Source organism: Rattus norvegicus, chromosome 6, assembly GCF_036323735.1.
Source record: "Rattus norvegicus strain BN/NHsdMcwi chromosome 6, GRCr8, whole genome shotgun sequence".
Classification (NCBI taxonomy): domain Eukaryota; kingdom Metazoa; phylum Chordata; class Mammalia; order Rodentia; family Muridae; genus Rattus; species Rattus norvegicus.
This window is the reverse complement of record NC_086024.1, coordinates 105,300,142-105,316,193: the sequence shown is the minus strand read 5'-3', so window position 1 is coordinate 105,316,193 and position 16,052 is coordinate 105,300,142. Positions and strand designations below refer to the sequence as shown.

The following is a 16,052-nucleotide window of genomic DNA, read 5'->3' as shown; positions in this document are numbered from 1 at the left end:
GCAGCTGGTCTTTAGGAACAGTTATTCCACTTGTTAATCACAAGGGCTGGTTCTGCAGCTTCATGCCTCCACCTCAACCGCCATTGCAATTGTTCACCAGCTGACACCAACCCCTTCCCATCTTGTGGGATCACCTCATGCTGTGGTCTATTTATTTAGTGTTTCTTTAATATAGGAAGAGTATAAATGATACAAAACAATTATTTCTTTAAAATGCTTTAAAATCTAGCATTTCTATCAGTTGCACGGTCAGCTCAGTGGCAGGAATAGCATCAGATGCAGGTACATGCTGCAGGGACGCTGGGAAGGATGAAGGTACCTCTTCATGACCAAGCAAAACCTGTGGTAATGCACTCACACATTAACCCTCTGTGCCTGTGCTGCCTCCTGGTCTTTCCAGCCCCTTCTCTAACCGAAGAATTTTGGCCACCTGATAGTGAAAGCACAGGGAGCTGGACAGGGCGGCACTTTCCCTTCCACTCCTTCTTTCCCCTTTTCATCATGGGGTACATTCCCAGTCTCATTCATCAAGCCTGAACCTTCTTCTCCCTCTGCCTTTTTGCCTTCCAAGCATTTAAACTTCCAGTCAAAAACTCTATGTGCATAGCCAAGTCTGCAGTCCTTTCTAGTAGAAGAGAATTGAGTGAACCATCTGAGTTTTTGAACTTCCCTCCAAACTTTAAGAGTATGTGAACATACAAAGTAAAACCAAACCAATACAAACAACAAAAAACCCTTCCAGTTACACAGTAGGATAGCACCCAGCAACTGTAGCTGCCATTTTACCAATTTCCTTCAGTAACATTGCTCACCCCTCATCATCTACAGTTTCCTTTACCACATTAGAAGCAGAGTTACCCGTTATGCCTAAGTCATGTTGGGTGCCACCGGTAGGCATAAATGCTTTGAAACCTCTAATGCTCTCCTCTAGCCCACCACAGAGTAGATGCAGTGGCAGAGAAAAGTTATTAGGATATGGGGAAGTGGACCTGCTCAGCAGTAGTTCTTTGGATTGAACCCTCTCTTCTTGGGCAGCAGTTCAGTCCCAGAACAAATACGAAACACGACTCAGCAGCTGCAGACCAGTCCTCTAGGCAGGTAGACAACCAGCAGAAACCAGCAGCCACAGTCTGCTCCTTTCAGAAAGCGGACACCAGGCAGCTGTACCTCACTCTTGAAAAACCACCATACTGGACACTGTCCTGGGGTCAGGCCCAGAAGCAACAAGCTGCTGCAGGACCCTCACAAGCATTTCTTGGGCAAGCTCCTCTCCATGGCAGCTTTATCACAAATTGAGTTCAACTTCGCTGTGTAAGGTGAACCAATACATGCAGTGTCTTTACTGCAGAATGGCGAGGTGGAGCAAAGCAAAGCTCAGTGCTCATCTCCCACAGTCTGTGTGGTCAGATTTATACTCCTTCTTCAGGAGCCCTTTCACGTGTCTGCTATATCCAAATATCCTTTCACCTGTGTCTGCTTCAGGAAAAGTCTATGACGTGTTTCCTTAGCAAGACATGCTTTCACCTGTGTGCCCCAGCAAACCATCCTTTGGCAAAATTAACTTTTTTTTTTTTATTAACTTGAGTATTTCTTATATACATTTCGAGTGTTATTCCCTTTCCCGGTTTCCGGGCAAACATCCCCCTAATCCCTCCCCCTCCCCTTGTTTATTGGTGTTCCCCTCCCCATCCTCCCCCCATTGCCACCCTCCCCCTGAATATCCTAGTAAGAGCACCAGTGGAAGGGGAAGCCCTGGGTCCTGCTAAGACTGAACCCCCGAAATTAACTGTTTAAAGACGTAGACGTTTCCACTTCATATTCCAATTTTTCATTAAGAATTTTCCTTGGCAATATCATTAGCAAACTACACACAATGCAAAGTATTGTAAAAACCATCGCGTTTTCAATAAATGCCATGTGTACAGTATAGTCAAATAATTAACAAAACCTTACCTTTCTATCAATAAAGAATACTTCAAAAAACCACCTTAGGATTCTATCAATATACAATACTTCAAAACAATTTAAATTTTCTATCAAAAAATTCAAGCAATAACTTAAACTGCTATCAATATGTAATGTTAAATCTGAAAATTCTAAAAACATAATCAAATATACCTTAAATTTGTAGAATACAATACTTCCAAAACAATTACTAAATTTTTAGCAATCTTTGATCATAATAATAACCTTCCATCCTAAATCACAATTAGAACACATCAAATGACCAAACCTATCCACCCCTAAGGGAAGAGGGCGACAATCTTCAGAAAACTGCTTCCTGCTGAATTGGGGTGAAGAATTCCTGTATGGGCTCCAAGGTTAGTTTGCGAAAAGGTAGCTGTAGCCTTTGTTGCCCAATCTGTGTTTCTAGATTCTGTGCTAGCCCTTTTGATGTTGATTTGCATGCACAGTTAGGAGAATCAGTAACTGAGACAGTCTGTGAGTCACCTGGGATGTTTGCTTTGTGGAGACACTGTCTCAGCTCACAAGAGGTTTCTATTAGTCAGATCTATTCTTTATAAACTTCTGTTGGTCGCCATATTTTTTTGATCTCTGCAGACATATAAAATTAACCACATCCCCTTTAACTACTACCAGCTTCCCTTCACCTGTCAACACATCCTTACATTGCTTGGTCTAGTCCCTCGGTTTTTTTTTTTTTTTTTAATAATCTAGTGTCTCTTGGGTGCTGTTGTTCGCCAACATTAAGAATATTGAGAACCAGACCCTACAATCATCACCACAACAGCCATTCTAGCCAGAAGCTTGGCACCACCTGAGATCAGCATTGACAAATGGACGGATGATCATCAGGGTTTGGTGTGTCTTTGACAAGGGTCTGGCCAGCTGTGCGCCACCTTAAGGGACTAGTGCTATTTTCTCTAGGCAGATTGAGAACCATGTGCAGCTTTACTAAGGAAGAGTTTGGTTGTCACATCCTCCATGAAGGCTTTACTGCCAAGGACATTCTACAACAGGAAAAAAAAAGTTTCTTCCCCTGAGGATAGGAATTCTTTCTATGTTATAGATGTTGAAAACATTCTAAAGCAGCATCTGAGGTGGCTGAAAGCTCCGGCCCTGTGACTCCCTTTCACACACACAAATGAAAGAACAGCAGAGCCCTAGCTCCAAGTGCTAAAGATTTTGAGTGCACAAGCAAGACTGAGACACAGTTGGTGTAGAGGCTTGGGTGCCTCCAGAGAGCATTCCCTATGCAAATCCTTGTAAACCAGTGTCTCAAGTCAAGTATGCTGCCAGTAATGGAGTCCGCAGTAGGATTTTTGACAATGAAATCAATGAAGAGTCACCAGACCACATCTAAAGGCAAAGTTGTTTTTGCAGATGGACGTTGACACTTCCAAAGCATTTTGTTGCCTCAATGTCAAGTTTGGTGCCAACTCAACAGCAGCAGGCTTCTCATGGAACAGGCAAAAGAGCTAAAGTCTGACATCATTGGCCTCAGCTTCCCTGAGGGCAGTGGATGTACTGACCCTGAGACCTTCATGCAGGAAGCGTCAGATGCCCGCTATGTCTTTTACATGGGCACAGAAGTTGGTGTCAACATGTATATGCTTGATATTGGTGGTGGCTATCCTGGATCTGAAGATGCCAAGCTTAAATTTGAAGGGAACACAGTGTAAGACAACCAGCTCTGGATGAGCACTTGTCATCAGACTCTGGAGTGAGAACCATAACTGAGCCGGGCAGATACTGTGTCTCCTCTACTTTCACACCTGCAGTTGACATCATTGCCCAGTGAAAGTGTGGAAGGAGCAGCCCGGCTCCGATGATGAAGAGGAGTCAATGAGCAAACCTTCATGTATTATATGAATGGTGGAGAGTGTATGCATCATGTAACTGCATTCCTTATGATCATGCACATAGGAAGGCCCTGATGCAGAAGTAGGACTCACCCAGCATCTGGGGAAAATCATGAAGGGTACCCAACTGGTCCCTACGGAGCTGCATCTTTTGTGACTCAATTGTTCATTTGACTTTAAAACTAAGATAACGAGTGAATCTCCCCTTTAAGTTTTTCTGGAGCAATCTAATGCCCAGCATGGCAGAATTTATTGTGTTACAATATTCTCAAACCCATCTTTATCAGAATCAGCCAACAGAATGTCATCCATATAATGGTAACTGAGAGATCGAGGGAATAGCTTACGAATAATTGCAAATGGTTGTTACACAAAAATATGAAAAGTTGGGCTCTTTGACCTTTCCTTTGGAAGTCCTTTCCAGTTGTATCTCTTTAGTGGATGACTTATTCAAAGTAGGTGTGGAGAAAGCCAAACTTTCCCTTTTCCTTGCAAGTGTATCGAGAAGAGCAATCTTTCAAGCCATTTGTTATTATAGGCCATGATTGGTAACAAAAGTGTAAAGTAGTCCAAGCTATAAACGACCCCTTCCATTAACTATCTTAACTTGAACTGCTCTTAAACCCCTTATCCTCCATTTACCTGATTTCCTTTTACACCTAACACAGAAAAATTCCACAGGCTCATAGACTCTTACATGTTGAGACTACAACTGTTCATGAAGCTGCAATTTGTCTTTTCTTATGGACCACTGCTCTTGGCACAAAGGTTGGTTTGATAACCATTTTAGGAGCAAGGCTGCTGGTTTTTGAACTTGTGCTCTGTCGCCTGTATCAATCCTTTGCCAGGAGCAATAACCATATCGCCCCAATTTCATCATTTGCTGTCCCTGGAATTGCAGGGTTATTATATTGATACCCAATTATTGTAAAACATCCCTTCCCCATAAGTTTATGTATACGTCACCCATACAAGGTCTCAATTTCCCTTTTTGCTCTTCTGGTCCCACATAGGGAATCCAATGGACACCATCCTATTCGTGATAATTTACCAATTCCTATAAATTGCATCAAAACCTGAAGTGGCCAATCTGGATCCCAAGACTTTTGGGAAAGTAAACTAACATCAGCTCCTGTATGTACCAACCCTTCTATGCCCACACCCGTATTTGGACAATCTTTGTTTAACAAAGCCCCTGTTCATTCCTCAGGAGTGGCCTTTCTCCTGATATAGGTAAATAACTGAGCAATTTTATCTCCTTTCTAACCTTTAGAAGTTTTTATTTATTTCGTTTGATCTACATCTACTGTACCTGGATACACCACAAATTTTTCAGAAGTGAATCCACATCTTCCCAAGATTATTCCCACTGTCCCTGAAGGTAAGGGACCATCCACACCAGTGGTTAACTTACAACATTTGACTTTTGGGGATAATGAAAGAGGGATCTGTGGCCAGATCCAAAGCTACACTTTTTCTGCAGCCATGTATAAGATCAGAAATACCTCATTTTCTTGCCTGCTTCGTACCTCCTGAATTCCGAAAAGGAAAATGACTCGAATTGTTTGCTGAGGGGCCTCTAACTGACAGTGCTGCCTGTAGTTTTACAATCACTACCACCTCAGCCCAGGACTGCAGCCAATGCTACCAGCCCCTCCTGCCTTTTCTATTCTTCTACCATGCTTAGCTCTGGGATTGGCTGCTGCCAACCCTAACCTGGCCTCTTCCTATAGTCGTCACTTCTGAGGTTCTCGCCACCAGCTTGCCTCTGAGACCTTTGAATCTATGGACAAAAGACACAGGAGTGGAGACATAGCTCAAGTGTTAAGAGCACTGACTGCTCTTCCAGAAGTCTGACTTCAATTTTCTGCTCGCACATAGTGGCTCACAACTCTCTGTAAAGGGATTTGATGACCTCTTCTGGTGTGTCTGAAGACTTCGACAGTGTACTCACATGTAATAAAGCTTAAAACAAAAGACTTTATAACTTGCCAATTGGGCCCAATTGTTATGCAAAGATGAGGCAGGCCTTCCAGGTGGGAGTTACCAGTTTATTATCCCTGTCTCCTCTTGCTCTAAACTTGAGGCTTGTTCCACCATCTCCTGCCAAATATCTTTGACGACCCGCCCAAGGCTGTAGACCCTATCTTTCCCAGAGCCTTTCCATGATTATTGTTGGTATTCTGTCCAAGCTCTACCACCACAGGTACCTCAGAACAGTCAGGTATGCTCTGTCCCACAGTTGCTTGGCAACAGCCAGATGTGCCTGACACTATATAAGGGGCTGCTTGCCCTCTCTTACTTCTTACTCTTTGTTCTTCACTGCTCTTTCCTCCTTCCAAGTCATCCCTTCTCTGGCCCATGTCCAGTGGCCTTTCTGCTCTTGTCTTCTCTGATTAAAGTTCTCCATGTGGAACCATTGTGGCTGGGTGTGCTGTCTGGGCACGGTTCGAGATTCCAACATTGATTCGAGATCCTGGATTGAACCAGAAACCCTCACATTGGTGCCATGACTCAGATATCACACATCACCCTTTGTGCCTGTGCTGCCTCCTGCTCTTCCCAGCTCCTTGTCTCCCTGAGGCATTGGGCACCTGGTAGTGAAAGCATGGGGAGCAGGGCAGGGCAGCTCCTTCCCTTCCAGTCTGTTTCTTTCCCCTTTTCATCATGGGGTACATTCCCAGTCTCATTCACCAAGCATGAACCTTGTTCTTTGGGTGCCACCTGTAGGCATAAATGTTTAGAAACCTCCTCTTAAGCTCTCCTCTAGCCCACCACAGAGCAGATGCAGTGGCAGAGAAAAGTTATTAGGATGTGGGGAAGTGGACCTGCTCAGCAGTCTTTCTCTGGATTGAGCTCCATCTCCTTGGGCAGCTGTTCAATCCCAGAGCAAACACCAAATACAACTCAGCAGCCACAGTCCAGTCCTCTAGGCAGGCAGAAAACAGGATCGAACCAGCAGCCACAGTCCAGTCCTGCCAGCAAGCAGACACCAGGCAGCTGTACCTAAATCCTGAAGAAACCACCAGGCTGGCCACTGACCTGAGGTCAGGCCACAGAGGTGACAAACTGCTGCGGGAACCTCACGAGCAGTTCTTGGGAGAGCTTCTCTCCATGGCAGCTTTATCACAGGTTGAGCTCAACCACGCTATGTAATGTGGAGAAATACATGCAGTATCTTTACTGAGGATTGGAGAGGTGGAGCAACCCAATGCTCAGGGCTCATCTCCCAGTCTGAGGGGTCAGATTTATACTCCTTCATCAAGTGTCCTCTCACTGTCTTCTACAGCCAAACATTCTTTCACCAGTGTCTGCATCAGGACAACTTTGACATGTTTGCTTTAGCAAGACATCCCTCACAGGTGTGCCGCAGAAATCATTTGGCGAAATTAACTTCCCAAATAACTAGAGGTTTCCATTTCATATCCCCCTTTCCCTTGAAGAATTGTCCTTTTCCAATCACTAGCAATCTAAAAAATGAAAATTATTGTAAAAACATCACATTTTCAATAAATGTTATAGGTAGGCTTTAGTCAAACAATTAACAAAACATTTCTATATGCAATATTCAAAACAATATAAATTTGAGTTTATGTTAGAATTATTGTATATTGAAAGAAATTTAAATCAATATTCAGTGATTAAACACAAATGTTACATTCCTCTCAGTAGAAAGTTACTGAACAAAAATTCCTGAAATTTCTAGCATACGGTAATTCCAAAAAAAGACTTTAGATGTCTGTCAATCTCTGATCATAATCAGTAACAGCCTTCCAGCCTAGATAACAATTATACCACATCTAATGACCCAACCTGTCCACCCCACCTTGAGGGACTAGGGCAACAAACTTCATAAAACTGCTGCCTGTTGAATTGGGGTGAACAATTCCTGCATGGGTCCCAAAGGGGGCAAGGGTTAGTTTGAGAAAAGGTAGCTGTAGCATTTGTTGCCCAATCTGTTCTTCTGGTTTCTGTCCTAGCCCTTTTGAGGTTTATTTGTATGCACAGTTAGGAGAAATCAGTAACTGAGACAGTCTGTGAATCACCTGGGCTTTTTACTTTGTGAAGACCCTGTCTCAGGTGAAAACAGGTTTTCCCTACTCAGAGAAAATGTTTATAAGGTTCTGTTGGTAGCCATGTTTTTCCTTCTCTGTAGATACATAAGCATAGCCACATACACTTAATATTATTGCAGGTTTCCAAACTAACGTTGTTTCATTTTCGCCAACATTAACACCGCTGAGGGTCAGAACCTGCAGACATCACCAAGAGCCACCCTAGCCAGAAGCTTGGTGCCACCTTGAATCAGCTTCTGCAAATGGCCAGATGATCCTCAGGGTTTGGTGTTGTCCTCACCACTGGTCTGACCAGCTGAGGCCCAGTGTTTTTTCTGTAGGCATATCAAGGACCATGAGCAGGTTTACTAAGGAAAAGCTCGATTGTTTATCCTCAGTGAAGGCTTTACTGCCAAGGACATTCTACACCAATTGAGAGGAGGAGGAGGAGGAGGAGGAGGAGGAGGAGGAGGAGGAGGAGGAGGAGGAGCAGGAGCAGAAGCAGGAGCAGGAGGAAAAGAACAAGAATTAGAGTTAGAAGAATTAGAAGAGTTAGTAGAAGAAGAAGAGTTAGAAGAAGACGAATAAGAAGAGGTAGACGAAGAAGAAGAAGTAGATGAAGAAGAAGAAGAAGAAGAAGAAGAAGAAGAAGAAGAAGAAGAAGAAGAAGAAGAAGAAGAAGAAGAAGAAGAAGAAGACGTAGAAGAAGTAGAAGAAGAAGACGTAGAAGAAGACAACGAGGAAGATGATGAAGAAGAAGGAGACGATGTAGAAGAAGAAGAAGAGGAGGAGGAGGAGGAAGAGGAGGAGCAAGAGGTGGAGGAGGAGGAGGAGGAGGAGGAGGAGGAGGAAGAAGAAGAAGAAGAAGAAGAAGAAGAAGAAGAAGAAGAAGAAGAAGAAGAAGTTTCTTCCCCTGACAATAAAGATGCTTTCTATATTGCAGACCTCAAAGACATTCTAAAGCAGCATCTGACATGACTAAAAGCTCTTACCCTGTTACTCCCTCACAGACAGGTAGAATGACAGCTGAACTCTAGCTGGAAATTCTACAGGATTTGACTGTGCAAGCAAGACTGAAATACAATTGGTGTACAGGATTGGGGTGGCTCCAGAGCATTACCTATGCAAATCCTTGTAAACAAGTGTCTCAAATCAAGTATGCCACCAGTAATGGAGTCCACATTAGGACTTGTGACAGTGAAATTGAATTGATGCAAGTCACCAGAGCACAGACAAAGGCAAAGTTGGTTTTGCAGTTGGACATTGACACTTCCAAAGCATTTTGTCCCCTCAATGTTAAATTTGGTATCTCACTCAAAACCAGCAGGCTTCTCATGGAAAAGGCAAAGGAGATAAAGAGTGACATCCTTGGCCTCAGCTTCCATGCAGGCAGTGGATGTACTTCCCGTGAGACCTTCTTGCAGGCACTGACAGATGCCAGTTGTGTCGTTGCCATGGGCACGAAAGTTGTTGTCAGCATGTATCTGCTTGATATTGGTGGTGGCTCTCCTGTATCAGAAGATACAACATGTAATTTTAAGCACTACGAAATTTTGAGAACATGGGTGCATCCACCATTGCTCCTGCTTCTACTTTCAATGGACTCCAGAGGACAAACATCTATTCTTTATTCTCACCGCCAATGTGGTTACTCATGCAGGAGATACAGAGCCATGGCTTCCCTCCAGAGGTGGATGAGCAGGATGTTGGCTCTTTTCCCATTTCTTGCCTCCAGGAGAGCAGGAAGGACCCTCACCCTACAGCCTGTGCCTCTGCTACTCTCAATGTGTAGATGCCATCCTTGTAGCTCTTTCCTGCCTGTTTAGTTTGAATTCAGGCATTTGGGGGATCATTTAACCGATTTACTGCTGGTTTGGAATCTCTTTGTGTTGGCGCCTGCACCGACAGTGTGTGAATATCGGGCGTAGGTCTGCAGGATTGAAAGAAATCAAGTACACAGGTCATCCGTTTTCAGCGAGTGCCTCCAAGGCTTTACTGAGATCTCCTTATATACCCAAGGCAAAAGCCTTGGAAAACAACAAGGCAGGTGAAAACCCCCAACCAGGAAAACAGGAAAAGTCTATGTGGTGAAAGTTCCGGCCCAATAAGGGGCATAAACAACTTCTTAACAACAACAAGCAGGAAGGCTCAGTGGGGAGGAAGGGTGCCATGGAGAATCCCAGCCCCAAATCAGGGGCTAACAGCAGCTCCCAGAGCAGCTCCCAAGGGTGTAAACAATTTCTTGCTATGGCAGGCTAAAAGGCTCAGCGAGGGGGGAGGGAAACACCAAGGTAGGGCCCAACATCTTTGTAAGAGTAGAGTTGGCACCAATGCAGTATGGAAAGCTAGGAAATGGGGTCACACTTAAATGTTTAAAGTTTCCATAGGAACACAGTGTTTTATATGGACTTTTATTTACTTTTCAGACATGATACGATTGAGTGCCCCGCAGCTGCTGAGCAAGCATTTGTAGCTTGTACATTGGCAGAATGCACCAAAAGCTTATGTTGTGACCTGTTGTTGTAAAAATATAAAAAATTTAAAAAAAGTATAAGGTTGTCTTTTATCCTGCTAGATCCGGCACCGTGGTGCCCCAAGAAATCTGCTAGATATCCTGGGAGAAACACATCCCAACTCTGTGGTGGCCCAGACCAGCCGCCCCACATTCTATTACACTTAAATCTACACCTGAAAGACCACACAACACAATAACCTTTGACCCAATTGGTATGTTATCATTGTCCATCGAAACATACAAAGCCCAGTACCATCCATCCCATAAGAACATTAATAACAACCTGTAAACACACAGAGCAGAATCTTGAAGTCACCTGCCATGGCTTCTCTCCCTCTCTCTCCTTGCTCTTCTCTCTCCTTTCCATCCCAGTCTCCACCTCTTCCTTCAAACTTTTCTCCCGCCTCTCCTTCCATCTCACCCAATGACAGGCCTCCTTCTATCCTGTCCCTGACTCTCACCTGTATTTTACAAATTCAATGGAGATAAGGTTCTGGTGAAGTCACCTGAATCCTGAGTTCTTGACTGTCCTTGAAGAAGTGGAATTAGCATCAAAATAAAGATAACTCCAGGGCAAACCACAACAGAGATAATTTTGAAAATAAAGAATCTTGGAAAAAAACCCTGAGAGTTAACAATGCATTATTTATTCTGTCCTTGGGTTGTTTTTTTTTTTTTTAACTGTTTGTTTGTTTGTCCGTTTTTACTTCCTTTTTTATTTAATCGGCATCTCTTTTGATAGTACAATTGACTCTTTCTAGAATAACTTGTCCCATGGGATTATATGGTATATTGTAACAGGTTTTATATTCTTATATGCTAGGAATTGTTGCACCTTATTGGATAAGATCTTGTAGTGGCTATTCCTGGTTGTTAACTAGATTATATCTGGAATGAACTAAAATCCAGAACTGGAAGGCTCACCTTTGATCCTGATCTTGAGGCTGGGAGATACAAGTTTCTGGCCTGGATCTTGGTATGGAGATCTGCAGGCAAAGTGGCTATGAATCCCAGGAACTTAAGGCAAAGAGATCTCTGAATCAAAGGTCAACTGGGACAAAGCAAGTCCCAGAGCCATGGGAGGTGGTACACACCTTTAATCTGGGACGGACCTTTAATCCGTACACACCTTTAATCTGGGACACACCTCCTGCTGGAGACCTACATAAGGACACTGGAAGGAGCAAAGAGTCTGTCTCTTGTTGCCTGCCTGCCTCCTGGGAGGAAGCCATTGCTAGATCCTTGGACTTCCATTCACAGCTGCTGCTGCTGATCGTTGTTGGTGAGTTGGACTACAGACTGTAAGTCATCAAACAATTCTCTTGCTGTGTAGAGACTACCAATAAGTTCTGTGACTCTAGAGAAACCTCATTAAGTCAATATGTGAGAGCATCTTCACTTTTAATTTGTGCAGGCATCTCCGTAACTGCAGAACATTGAGATCTGTAGGGGCTAGGAACTGGGATAGAGGAAGGGGGCGAGATCACCATGGCAGGGAAGAAGAGCAGACACATACAGGCCTGCCTCAGTCTACTTGCCTAGTCATTGGTTGTTGGCTCTTTGTTGATCAATCAAAAACCATCTGGGGATGAAGATCTTTAGCATTTTGACACTCTGATTCCCATTTTTGGAGGCAGGATTCATTTAAAGCATTAGCATCAATCCCCCAAAACTTAGGACATTATATTATTTGTCTTGTTAAGGGATGGAAGTTTTGTTCTTTAAACCTTTCCCATAAACATGTCTGTCAAGAAAATTAGAGGATTCTAAACCTGTTTCCTATTAATAATTTGTCCATATCATCATTTCCTTGAGCCAATGAACCAGGCACCCTGTATAAGTAAACCAAGTATGGAACTCCTGGGAGTTGTAGTATCAATTCAAGTTTAGGCTACAATTCTCCAAAGAGTTCTTACAGATGGATCTCTACACGCTGCTGGGCTTTAGAATGTCTTTGAGATCTGCAATACAGAAAGCATCTTTATTGTCAGGGGAAGAAACAACTTCTTCTTCTTCTTCTTCTTCTTCTTCTTCTTCTTCTTCTTCTTCTTCTTCTTCTTCTTCTTCTTCTTCTTCTTCTTCTTCTTCTTCTTCTTCCTGCTCCTTCTCCTCCTCCACCTCCTTCTTCTTTCTTCTTCTTGGTGTAGAATATCCTTGGCAGTATAGCCTTCATTGAGGAAATAGCAATCAAGCTTTTCCCTAGTAAAGCTGCTCACGGTTCTTGATATGCCTACAGTGAAAAAGCACTGGGCCACTGCTGGTCAGACCAGTGGTGAGGACATCACCAAACTCTGAGGATCATCTGGCCATTTGCAGAAACTGATTCAAGGTGGCACCAAGCTTCTCGCTAGGGTGGCTGTTGGTGATGTCTGCAGGTTCTGACCCTCAGTGTTCTTAATGTTAGTGAAAATGAAACGACTTTAGTATGGAAACCTGCAAAAATATTAAGGGGATGTGGCTATGCTTATGTATCTACAGAGAAGGAAAAACAAGGCTACCAACAGAACCTTATAAACATTTTCTCTGAGTACGGAAAACCTGCAGACATCACCAACAGCCACCCTAGCCCATTACCAAGCAGCTGGTCTTTAGTAACAGTTATTCCACTTGTTAATCACAAGGGCTGGTTCTGACTTCACTTCTGACGGCCAGCTCCGCAGCTCTGAGAGTTGCATACCCCACTATGCCTTGCCTGCCTTCTTTCTGGAAAGTACCAATTAAGAACCTCCTTATACTTGTGTAAAAGCCTCAGGAGGACATCTCAGGAGTAAGCCCCCTTGGGACTCATCCTCCTTCTTGCATGTCCACTTAAGCTTTAGTTTGGGGGTTCCTTTGCCTTCTCGTTTTTCTGTTCTTCCTCTCAGCCTCTGTTCTCGGTCCTGGCGGGTCTGCTCCTGGATCAGCCTTTGTTGCTCTTCCAACTGACGGGAACCCTCTTCTCGAAATGGAGCAATCTCCTGTTCTAGTGTGGTGGTGCTCCTGCTCTCCTCCTCTTCCTCAGTACCCTGGGCCTGGGCCTGCCACTCCCTGGCCTCCTGGTCGAGCTTCAGTTTCTTCCTGTTCTCCTCGAGTCTCTGGGTCCTTTCTGTGGCCCGCTTCCTGGCTCTCCTTTCCTTGTCATAAGCAGCCCTGGCTGCAGCATCAGTCAGAACCTCCAAGGCGTGGGACAGCAGGTGGAAGAGTTCAGCTGCTCTGGGGTTATCTGGATTTTTGTCTGGGTGGCAGGAGAGTGCTTTTTGTCTATAGGCCTTCTTCACCTCTGTGTTTGCCACCTTCTCGTCGACACCCAGCAGTGTGTACAGATCCATCTGTAAGAGCTCTTTGGTCACCGTCATGATTCTACCCTAAACCTGCATTGATACAACTCCCAGGAGTCCTGTACATGATTTTCTTATACAGGGTACTTGGTTCATTGTCTCAAGGAAATCATAGTGGTTGGGTGTGTTCTGTCCAGACATGGGCCAAGATTTGAAAAGCTAACATTAGTTCCGAATCACAGGATTGAACCAGGAACTCTCACATTGGTGCCACGACTGAGATGCACCTCGTGAGGATTTTGATATTCCCGAGCCCATGTGGCCTGGCACCCCTGCCCCACTGCCACCGAACTCTGGAGCAGAGGATAGGCCTTCCTCACCACATGTCTGTTGTCTGCAGTTGGGACCATCCTGGTCTACCCTGGGCTTGTGGCAGGGAGCCTTTGTAAAGATGGATGGAACTGTGCACTCCCAGGACAGAGTCACATTGCCCTAGAATTGCAGGGCAAGCCTCTTGGGCGCACATGACCCGAGATTGCTACTGAGGGTCCTGATGTTGAGCAGTGCCTTTACACCTGCTGCCACCTCTGTGTGCATCACGGAGATTAAATCACCGCTGCTGTCTCACCAGCTAAGCCATCAGACCACCAACACCTTAGATCCTGATCTTGAGGCTGGGAGATATAGGTTTCTGGCCTGGATTTTGGTATGAAGATCTTGAGGCAAAGTGACTATGAATCCCAGGAGCTTAAGGCAAAGAGATCTGAGTTCAAGGTCACCTGGGACAAAGCAAGCCACAGAGCCAGGTGTGGTGGTACACACCTTTAATCTGGGACATACCTTCTGCTGGAGACTTACATAAGGACATTTTCGGAAGGAAAGAGTCTGTCCTTTGTTGCCTGCCTGCCTCCTGGGGGGAAGCCAGTGCTAGATCCTAGATTCACAGCTGCTGCTGCTGATCATTGTTGGGGAGTTAGACTACAGACTGTAAGTCATTAACCAATTCTCTTAGTATGTAGAGACTACCAATAAGTTCTGTGACTCTAGAAAAACCTCACTAAGACAATATGTGAGAGCATTTTCACTTTTAATTTGTGCAGGCATCTCCATAATTGCAGAACTTTGAGATATGCAGGGGCTAGGCACTAGGACAGAAGAAGGGGGGAGATCACCATGGCAGAGAAGAAGAGCAGACACATACAAGCCTGCCTCAGTCTACCTGCCTAGTCATTGCCTGTTGGCTCTTTGTTGATCAATCAAAAACCTTTTAGGGTTGAGGATCTTTAGCATTTGGACACTCAGATTCCCAATTTGAGGAGCAGGATTGATTCATTTAAAGAATCAATTTAGCCCCAATCACCCAAAACGTAGGACATTGTATTATTTGTCTTGTTAAGTGTCACGCCCACCTCGGCCAGCAAGGAAGATGCAACACTGTCGGATTCTTCTCAACAGCCTTTATTTCAGGAACACCACATTGTCGATACGGGGGACCCCGAGCAACAAAGGCACTCGCCTTATATACAAAACAGACTATGGCTGTATATTTGTCCTCTAGGGATTGGTGGAGCATGAAATACCTTATTAGCAGGAATATCACCCTGGCCTTGTAGATGCCGGAGGTATGCAACACATGCACTGTACGGTTGTTTACCACAAACAACCACCGGATGTCAGCGCCATCTTTTTATCTATATGTGCCACTCCCTACAACTCCCCCTTCTTTGTTTTATAAAAAAAACATTAGATAGAAGTAGTGGTCTGAGAGAGATCAGACATGCCTCGCAGAGTGCCCAGCTCGGCCATGGAGAGCCACTCTTGCAGTTAGGACTGCACCCCAATGGCGAGAAATGAACTTATGCTGTAACACACAGTTCTGGGCTATACGTGTGTGTTTATTGGGGGAGAAACTGGGCAGAGGAGCATTTGACCAGCCTGTATGTTTAAACGGGGTGTAGCCACCTCTGTCTATGACTTGTCTAGATCAGGGTGTCACATCAATATTGCCATTGCTCCTGTCTCAGATCGTTCCCCTAGGAGACTTGGCCTTGCCCGTCATTGGGTTAACCTATTTCCACCAGGCCCCGTGTCTTAGGTTGGTCCAAGCCCGAGGAAAGTTGCCCGTCTCTGGATACAATGACTTCACATGATCATGACAAAAATGATCTAGGGCGAACTCTTCATTTTTTAAAGAGGGCAGCCATATGTTGGGAGACGCACCATTTTCAATGGCGACCATAGCCTGGTAAACAATCGCTTTTTGTCTAGCATGTTCTCGTTGTAAACGGCAGAAGAGCCATAGACATACTCCACATCCCAAGAGGACAATGGCCCCCCAGGCAAACATGCCAGCCCATTCCTTAAAAAAGGAAAAAGCAGGGCGGGGGAAAAAAAAAGGAAA

The 16,052-nt window shown here is 44.5% G+C and overlaps 2 pseudogenes; one reads left to right on the top strand and one right to left on the bottom strand.

Annotated features, from left to right (window-relative positions):
• The first annotated feature begins 2,903 nt into the window (after positions 1 to 2,903).
• LOC134479140 (ornithine decarboxylase-like) lies at positions 2,904 to 9,753 on the top strand (annotated as a pseudogene).
• Positions 9,754 to 13,004: 3,251 nt separating this feature from the next.
• LOC134479139 (dnaJ homolog subfamily C member 17-like) lies at positions 13,005 to 13,729 on the bottom strand (annotated as a pseudogene).
• Positions 13,730 to 16,052: the final 2,323 nt, after the last annotated feature.